This window comes from Phalacrocorax carbo, chromosome 4 (genome assembly GCF_963921805.1).
Source record: "Phalacrocorax carbo chromosome 4, bPhaCar2.1, whole genome shotgun sequence".
NCBI classification, from domain to species: Eukaryota; Metazoa; Chordata; class Aves; order Suliformes; family Phalacrocoracidae; genus Phalacrocorax; species Phalacrocorax carbo.
In genome coordinates this window covers 29,828,276-29,838,510 of record NC_087516.1, presented here as the reverse complement: position 1 = coordinate 29,838,510, position 10,235 = coordinate 29,828,276, and the positions used below count along the sequence as shown (strand labels likewise).

The window sequence follows — 10,235 nt, the reverse complement described above, 5'->3', positions numbered from 1 at the left end:
TGAAAAACAGGCCAGCAGCTGGGCTTTTTAAAAGCATTTTCACACCTTCTGCTTGTGGTAAGCTGTGGCCTACATTTCTCACAGGCAGGAGAATGTGTGAAAGTGTTTGCAAATAGCTTGGCTGCCTGCAAAAGAGGAGAGCAGGGGGCCTGTTTGAAATCCTGCCATGTGAGTTTGTTATGGCTCTAACTGTAGCTTGGAACAAAAGCCTGATGCAGAAATTGTTGGACTGAGTCTCTTTGGCATATATTATGTAGGAATTTAGACAAGGTTATTGATAACTGTCCCCTTCTTGCTCTGAAGTGCATGGCTGCAAGCAATCTGTAAGGAGGAGTATCCTAGCAGAAGAGAGATTTTGATGGATTTCTACTATGCAACAGTATATTATGGCAGTAAGGATTATCCTGAAAGAAGCCAATAGAATAAATTCCTGGTTTTAATCATCTTTGCCACTGCTTGAGCATTTTATACCAAGAGCTGCAAGTGCCTAGCCACTAGCAGAAAATGCACTTTGGCTTAGGCTCACTGAATAGGGTTGCTGCCAAGATGGGCAGTACTTCTCTTGTGCCAGCTGTAGAGATCATGAAGCGCTGTGGCCCTCCAGATCAGCATGCAGCTCTAGCTGGCTATCAGTCCCGTAAGGAAAGCGGGTGGGGGAAATAAAACCTTTCTGAGGGGTAACTTGCTAGTGCCAGCATGAAGGAGGGAGCAAGCCAGAGTTAGATAACTGTGAATGAATAACACCCTAAATCCATTAGCTGTCGTGAGCTTAATTAAGCCCTTGCATTACTGTGCTGATTAAGTGCTTTTGAAGATTTTCTCTTAAATAAATGTGTGCTTATGCAGGCCAGGATCCTCACGTATTTCAAATAAGGACCCCAAAGCATATTTAATAGAGGATGGTCACTTAATAGCAATTACCTGTATAGGGAAATCAGGTGTTGATGGTGGGATTTACCTCCACTGTTTGTCACAGCTGGAGCTTGCTGAACCTTAAACCTAAACACATTCTCTTTTTCAGCTTTTCCCCTTTCTCAGCTTTCCTCTGTGAGCTGACAATCATTTTTTCTGGTGTATAAGTACCAATTAGCTTTTAAATAAATTCCAAATTGTCTCAAATACAAAGCACTCTTGCAGCTGTATGAAGGGAAGAATGCAGGGTGCCACAGGCCCCTCTGTTTTCCTCCTGCAATGGGGCTTGGAATTTCTGCTGTGGAACCTGTTCCCTCTTCCAGCTCACGTGTTCATCAAACACCTTGATTGCTGCACTTTTTACCAGCCACTTAGGTCTTGTTTATTTTTTAAAATGGCTAGAAAGCTTAGTCAGAAGCATAGTCTGAAAACAAATGTAAGACAAGTGTAGTTCTCTCAAATTTTTATTGCTGGAAGGAAAAAGCCATTATATTTGGGCCAGTGTGATATTTTGAATTTGCCAGAAATTGGTTTTAATAGACAGGTTTTAGAAACTTAGGAAAATAAACCCTAGAAGCATTGTGGTGTCTTCTGTATTGTTAAACAGTGACAATAATAACCTCGTAACCTCTTTTATGCTTTAATAAAAATTCTTAATTTAGCATGCTATGCTCTAAAAATGTAGAGACCCTACTGAGTGCATCTCACCACTAGCAATGCTAAATGTATACCGCAAGCTCTGGCATTGACTAGGAAGACCATCTGGATAAAATTATACTCATTGATGAGTCCAAAGGTGATGTCTTTCATCCTCAGGGACTTTGCAGAGAAATCGCTGAGAAGCTGCACAATTCACATCAAAAGCAAGGTGCCACTCAGCTAAATAACAGGTCCTTTCATTCCACTTACAGATGTGGTGAAGATAATAAAAATCTTATAGATCAGCTTTTTCTTTCAAGGCTTTATTCTGTAGAGAAGAAATAATGTCTTTGGCTTGGTGTAAATTGGCTTATTTGAAGTAGTTGCTTAATGTTACATAGTTCCGTTCACAGTAAATACCAGTTTCTTGTAATGCACTTTTTGGGTTTTCCCCTTCTCTCTCTTCTCAGCGTGTTTTGGTTTATTTTCCTCCCTTCAGCGCAATTTAGCTCTTAGTACTGAAAAATTAAATTTGTCTATGGTACTTAGATGCTGGCAATACTTTGTTGTAGCAAGCAAAATGGCATGTGCTGGAATGTTTGTCTTCTGTGTCAAAGGAGCGCAAGGATGTTTACGTGATTTTGCGCAGTTACGCAGCTATTCAGTCTCCGAGCTGACTCCTTGTTTAGGGACTGTTTTACACGTACTAAGTTCATGAGGATATTGTCGTGCTGCAGTTACTGTGCTGAACCAACTTTTAGTAGGCCAGTTTTACTCAAGAGTCCACTTTGCCAGCGATATCAAAAGCACGCACCACATCTGTAATGGACAAGAAGATACAATATTTTGGAACAGTTTATGGTCTGTATGCAATCCAAGGCTAGTGGATGTTGAGAAAAAAACAGATGGCACATGCTCTTTGCAAACAGCATGGCACACAAACTTCCATGAAATATCTCAGGAAATCAAAAGCAGACACTTCCTCTAAACACAGTGATGGTGTTCTCATGGAAATCAAATGCATAGCTACTGAAAAGTTTGGGCTTTGCTGTCAGTTGATGAAGCCTGTCTTCTGTGGTGTTTTTTTGTTTGCTTGCTTTCGTATCATCATATGCCTATGGTTAGTAGCCCTCTTCTGAACCAGCTTCTTTGGCTATCTTTATCTGGGCACAAAGAGGTTCTGCAAGCAGGACATATAGAATGTAGAAGTATAAAGTAACTATTAATTGGTTAATACACACAAAAGACATTCTGGATTTAACAAACTATTAGGCTAAATACCACCCCAGTACGGCACTTGGAGAGTCCTTCCACCACCAGGCAAGAGAAGAGTTACTGGTATTTTGTCCTTTAAGGTTTTATACCTTTCCAGTTAGTGTTTGCCCTCTTGAATTCTTGAGCTACTAAAACCCCTGTCTCAACAGGGACTTTAATTTTACACTTTTTACCTTTCTGCAGACTTTTCGACAGCTCTTTCCCAGCAGTCTGAGTCAAGGGGATGCAGCTGTGCCGTACCAGAGCTGATGCTTAGTGTACAGGCAGGTAAGCCTTGGGGAGCCTTTGGCAGGAGCTACAGGGAGAGAGGGTTACACAGCCACAGAGGAGTCAACCTCCTTTGTGAAAATAATGTAATTATCACAGGTGTGTTGTGATAGCCAGCAAAACTTGTGTGGTGACATGTCTCAGCTACTTCCCCCTCAGCTGACATCTGCTGTCAAGTTAACAGCAACAACCTGCACCAAAGGCAGTCATGCCTGGGTTATCTGAGGCAAGCCACTGCATCCACGGGGTGCCGAGGAGATTGATGCGTGTGACAGAGGACCCTTCATGTCAGACTGTCAGAGGTTGTCCTTGTGGTCAGCATTACCTCCTGGGGTTACAACTTAGCTTTGCTTTAAATGTAATTTGTTAAGACGTCCTATTACTCTGCTGTAACAAATGTACTGTTACATGAAAATTATTGTCCCCTTTTTTTCTGAATTTCCTCCCATACTTTGCAAGAGGCAATACTCTGATTATCTAATTGCGTGTATCATGAGTTACTATGATACTGTTACAAAAAAAGGCTGTTTGTGAATCTAAGCTGTGTTAGCCCTAAATTTGTACATATCAAAGGAAAAAATGAGTACAGCTTATGGGCAAACTGTTCTTTAGAAGGTCCTTAAAAGCATTTTTCTGTACTTCAGAGAGTTTATGGCCAAATAATTATTTAAGCCTGTCAGGTGTCAAGCTCCACATAATAGTCCTTGATTTGAGAAATAACAGGGAGTATGTTTTGGCGAGGCTCTTATTTGATTTTGTTAAAATACAATTTATCCTGCTTTGCTGGACCAACAGTCTAGTCAAGGGTGCGGCTGGGCCACAAGCCTTTATAATGAGGTAGTAACGGTGTTGCAATATTTCTTAAATATAACTTAACTTACATTTTACATTATTGTAAAATTTTTAACTGACTCTCCAAAAGCACCAGCTACAAAAGGATGGGGAAGATTCACAAGACATTCTGTACTGTGGTAACTTGATAAAGTTGGAGCGACTGGCTTTAATTGTGCTGTGACTTACAGGTGTGTTGGAATTTTCCTGGTGGCTGAGCGTGTCTTCTAGGGGTGGAATCAGACAGATGCTGGATTTTTTAGCAATGGATGGTCTACAGGACCTACTTAAACTTTCAAGCATCTTAAGATTTGACAGAGAAATATGAAAATATGTCTTGTAGTTCACAGAAGTTCTGTAAGAAAGCAGGTGTTGGAGTGTTAATAGTCGTGCTGCATGATGCAGAAAGGAACATTTAAATGCACACTGATTATTTTACATTAGTGCTTTATGCAAAAGGGAGACAGGAAGAGCTAGATGAAACCTCATGTGCTCTCATGGCCAGACCCTCATGATTTTTCTACTTGGGAAGACAAGCTCCTGATGATTAACAGAGAGTGCTCCAAGCACTGTAGGTTAGTACAGCCGTTTTGCAGTAATTATACACAAGTTAATGAGCTAACCTACATTGACTGTTACTATCATGCATTCCATACCAGTTGGGTAAAGGCTTTGTTTTTAATTGAGGCAGAAGTTGAACACACTGAAATTAGGGATGACCTATTTAAACCTAGGGAAAGATGTGAGGTAATCTGTTACTTCCACAATCTTTATTTCAGGCTGAAATAAAGATTATGGAAGAGATCTCCAGGCAGAAAAATAGCTGACCTTACAAAGGACCAAGCATTGTTTATATAGCGCTAAAACTTTTTAGTATTTTCTTGCACTAGTAATAGGATGGACATTCCCTTTTGGCAGGAAGATGTTACAAAAAGGCTAAAAAAGCCAATGAACATACATAGTGTCCTAGTAATCACTTGTATCTGGAAAGTAGAGCTTACTTTTTTCACCCAGAGATGAGGGAATTCAACTCTGTTCTTAGGCATGTCACAGCTTAGTTGAAGTCCGCATACTTGCTAAAATCAAGAAACAAAATACATCCTTCAGCTGTGATGCAAAGAAATTACGAACAGAAAAAGCATCAGAGTAGAAGAGGAAAGCTATAATGACATTAACCTCAAACAGCTGCAGTAGACTGCTTGCCTTTGGGGACTTTCCTTTTAGCTATTTGAAATAATTTTACAAATACTGTGTTCAATCCAAATTTAAAAAAAAGTAGTTGTGTTTTAGAAGAGAAAGCAATTGTAGGTTGAAAACAAAGCACGTTCCTATTTAAATCCTGACTTGGTAGTGGGACTTCAGGCAAGCCAACTGGTCTATAATTCTCTCTTAAAACTGGGAATGAAGGGGAGGTGAAAGCTCACTATCCAAGTTTTTATAAATCCCTATCAAAATAAGATGTGGGGCTTATTACATTTTAAGAGGAGGATGAGAGAATAGGGCTGTGCAAGAGCCGTTAAGGGGAGGGGAGGGCTCTGGGGCAGGAGTTACAAGAGGAAGATGCTGGACCAGGCCAGGTGGGAGGTATGAAAGGGCCGCTAGCTCAGGCACCGCTCTGGTACCTCTGACAGCAACACTGATTTGGGACCAGCGGCTTCTTCCTCATGACTGTTTCTACCAGTGAAAGAGCTGCTGGGAATTTGTCCCACTCACCCAACTCGTTTTTGGCATCACGCATAGGAGCTCCATTTGAGAGAGCCAAAAAAGGGATCCAACTTCTGACATCAGCATTGCAGCAGCTCCACGTCTTGGAAATACTAAGCCACTTTTACTTACAGACTTAACTTTTATGAAGTGTACCATTTTCCCAAATGTGCGCTTTTGAGGAATCACCTCTAAAATAGGTGGGTTTGTAAAGTCCTAAAGTGCTGTAAGTATACCTATGGCGTATTATGAAGAATCATTACAGCTTTCACAGAAGGATGTTACGCCTTACAAATATACTAATGCTTTTTTGAAAGACTGGACACGGGAACAGAGGGATCTACTCCATGCTGCGCACATGCTTTGGTATGGCATGGCTTCTCTTTTTTTTTTTTTAATTCTCAAGAAAATGAAGTCCTCAAAAAATAAATGAGACCATTCTCGAGGCCTGTTTAAAACCTAGGCTTGAAAGGGCTTCTGGGGACATGCCAGGGAGCATCTGGTCAACATTTTAGCAGATAATCTGATAGAGGAAAACATGACTTAAGTTTCCTCATGAAAAAATGATAGAAGAACTAGGGAAAAACCTGAATACCGAGAGACTGAGTAATAAGCTTCATTGTTATGGGGAGAATGTTAACTGCATCATACCGTTGGTTTTAAATTACTCTAACATTCTCAGTACAGAGAACCGAGAGGCGTTTTGCATAGTTGCAAAACATAAGATCAGTGGTCTACAATAGCCAAAAGGCAAGTAGAACATTAACAATTCCTGGGGAAAAAATAGATTATCCTACAGATCAATTCTCTGGCATGTCCTCATCTTGAATATTGCAGGGCCTCCAGTACATCTCAGGAAGTATACAATAGAGCTGAGAGACAGAAAAGGTGAGTGAAATCCCAGAGACACAAAATGGTTTCTTCACAAGAGATTAAGGTTGAAAACAACTCAAGATGAAGAATATGATGTCCGTAACAGTGTGAAAGGTGAATAGGGAACAAGTAATTGCCGGTTATCGTAAAATGGCAACCAGTTGGCACTTGGCGAAATCAGGTTTAAAACAAACAAAAAAGAAGCACAGCAGATTCCATCGCAGATCTTCTTGCCACAGGATATGCTGGAAACAAATAAAGCAGCCCTAAAAGGCACCATCCACACAGAGACTTGGTGGCTGTGAAAGATCTGATTTGCATGATCTGAATGCAAGCTTTGTCTCAGGAAGCTCCTCAGCTCTGGTCAGAGAAGGGTGTGAGGGCATAGCGGTGAAGGATGTCTTTCTAGAAGGATCATTAGCCAACGTGGGAGACAGGGTGAACACTATGGTGATTCTAATGTTCTTACAGCTCTTGAAAAACCAAGTTAAGAGCCTTGCCGCATGAAATAAACCCCAGGTAGCTAATACCTAGGACTAGAGACAAACATCTTCACATGCACAGAGCACAAGATTTAAGATTCCTGAGAACACACACCTTCTTAATTACAAGACAGTGCGTTTCTCTGCTGAGGAAGGGTAAAAAAACACTAGGGTGGGAATGGAGGTTTTTCCTGTTGTCTTTGACATACAGATTATTCAAGAGCAATGGCACTTCCACAGCAGATGCTAGAACTTTTCATTAAAAACCCCTGCACCTACCTGAACTTTTAAGTGTTACTTCTCACATACATCCCCAGAGGCACGTGTTAAACCTACTCATCACTCACTCCAGCTGTAGGCTGAGGTCTGCGATGACTGAACTGGACGTGCCCAAGGTGACTTCCTGCTGCATCGCTGCATCTGAAACCTTGCCCAGCAGCAAATGCTCTCCATTTAATCCCTCCCATTCTCCTGATTAGCTCTACAGATCCAGTAGATCGTAATAATCCGGGGAGCTGCCTCTGGCGGTTGCAGACACACAGTCTGCACTTGTCCAGGCAGGGCTTTCACAGCACACTGCTGAGCAGCTGGCAGCTCTGGCGGGCGGCCACGGGTCAGGCAGCAGCTGCTCTGCCGCCCGGCCCTCTCCCCTGGCGCGCTCCCCTCTGCTTCCCCCTGCACAGCGAGAACTTGCACAGGCTGACAGGGCTCCTTCTCGTTCTCTCGCTGCTCCCGCAGCACGGAGTGTAGCTGGTGTTTACAGTGCAGCCTTCAAAGTCAGCTGACAGCTGCACGTTATTGGGCGTGTGCAGGGTAAGAGAAGGAAAATGAATGCAGTCCTTCATGAAATCTAAGGGGACCCTAAAACCCACACTTAGCTCTTCCATGTGAACACGCGGCTGCATACGCTGGCTGCAGGGAACCGTACTGGCAGAAATGTTTTCTGTTTAGCACAACTTGTTTAGAAGATGATTTAGACATTGTTAGTAATCCGTCATTGATGTGCAGGCATCAGCTACCAAGTTCACCCTTTCCTGCATGAGTTACACTGCTTTAAAATGGTAGTTATCCTAAGATAGTTAAGAGTAGCAATTATATTTAAACTACAGATTTAAGCCAAACAAATTTATTTTGGCATTAGATTCATATGGAACCTAATTTTAGCTTCATTAAAAAAAAAGTTGAATGCACTAGAAGTGTGCTTCTACTGTGGACTAGAGAGAGCAGAAAAGACCATACAGCATTCCGTGTATGGAATGAGCTGAAAAATTTTGGTTTTAGAAGCCATTTATGCCAAGATCACATATTCTTAAAATAGAGTCCTCCATCATCACTGAGCAACTGGGAAAACACCACCACAAAAATCTACTATGGATTTTTAATGCTGAATAATTTGAGTTTTGGCAATGGAAATCTATCAAACTCTTAATTTCTCCTTCATCCTAAGATTTTTTTTTTCCTCATTTCAAGGTTAAGATAAAGTTGTATTTAGTTGAATAGCTTTCGTATCAGATGATTGTGCCGTGTCTATCATGCACCCTTGTTTCCTGCAGTATCACGCGATGAAAGGAGCTCAGCAAAGACTCCTGCTTTTTAGTTTTGCACAGCTATGCTGCTGCTAGACAGAAGTCATAATGACTGTATGTTGAAACTATGTGTTACTGTGTATTGTTGGCCATCTTGAAATCTCGGGTAATTTTGAATTGCTCAATCAAAAAAAAAAATAACAGTAAACAAGTGGAAAGTATTAAAACAGCAATATATAAGTAGCATAGAAACTGGTATTCGTTAGCATTAAAGAAAACAAACAGAAACAAATGCCTTAAATCATGGCTGTTAATGTTTTGATTCTTTAAGAATTATGTTTCCATTTATCTGAAGTAAATACATCTTATGTCCCCAAGGGATTGTCACCTACTCTCCCGCAGCTCTCACAGTAACTGTTAGATCTAAGAATCTGTTTACTTTTTGTCACATCTTATAATCTTAACAGTTATGCCTTCCTGGGTTTACGATATTGCTTTCCTTCAGTTAAACAAAAGTGCTAGTTGATTTATTTTCCTCCTTACTTGGAAAGAATAATTCACTTGATGGTCTTATGAACTGGCAACATGTGCCTTAGAAAAATAAAATCATTAAGATTGGGAAAGACCTCTAGGATCATCAAGTCCAACCATCAACCCAACACTACCAAGTCTCCTAAACCATGCCCCCAGGTGCCATGTCTACACGTCTTTTAAATACCTCCAGGGATGGTGACTCCACCACCTCTCTCGGCAGCCTGTTCCAATCCCTGACCACTCTTCCAGTGGAGAAATTTTTCCTAATATCCACTCTAAACCTCCCCTGGCACAACTTAAGGCCATTTCCTCTCATCCTATTGCTTGTTACTTGGGAGAAGAGACCAACACCCACATCACCACAACCTCCTCTCAGGTAGCTGTAGAGAGTGATAAGGTCTCCCCTCAGCCAGACTGTTTAGCCAGACTAAACAACCCCAGCTCCCTCAGCCGCTCCTCATAAGACTTGCTCTCCAGACCCTTCACCAGCTTCATTGCCCTTCTCTGGACACACTCCAGCACCTCAGTGTCCTTATACTGAGGGGCCCAAAACTGAACACAGGATTCAAGGTGCGGCCTCACCAGTGCCAAGCACAGGGGCATGATCACTGCCCTACTCCTGCTGGCCACACTATTCCTGATACAATCTTTATATCTAGACACACTGTTTTCAGTGACAATAACACTGCCGTCAGCTCTAAGGCACTCAGATGCAGTTGAAAATCCCCCAAAATCACGTAAGTGCAGTATGAGGAAGCTGCTCCTAGGTTACTGGGTAGCTGCCATGAAATCACGAGGCTGGAAAAAAAAGCCCTCTGAAAGAAGATGGAACTAGTGGAAGATGTGGAGGAAAAAGGGAAGTCCGAAGACTGAGTTCCCACAGCTATTTAGCTAATCAGGGTGGTCAACACACATGTTGCTACAGCAAAGTGAACATGACCCAACTTATGACAACAGAGCTTTTTTCAATACCCTATCAAATTAACAGCTATGATTGTGAAGTCTCCTGTATTTAATACTTAAGGATGCGGTGGAAAGCCAAAGAATCTTGAATTGATTTATGGTAATGCCAACTTGTTCCCAAGTACAAAAAGAAGTACAGCCTCCAAGAGCTATTAAGTAGATGCAACAGAATGAAAACATTATATTCAATTTAGAAATCCTGCTTATACACAGTGTTACCTTAAGCAGA

The 10,235-nt window shown here is 41.5% G+C and overlaps 1 protein-coding gene across 3 annotated transcripts in view; it reads right to left on the bottom strand.

The window, feature by feature from the left end:
- Positions 1-10,235, bottom strand: part of DCUN1D4 (defective in cullin neddylation 1 domain containing 4) — a 204,734-nt gene that overhangs the window by 97,194 nt on the left and 97,305 nt on the right. The window lies entirely within an intron of this gene.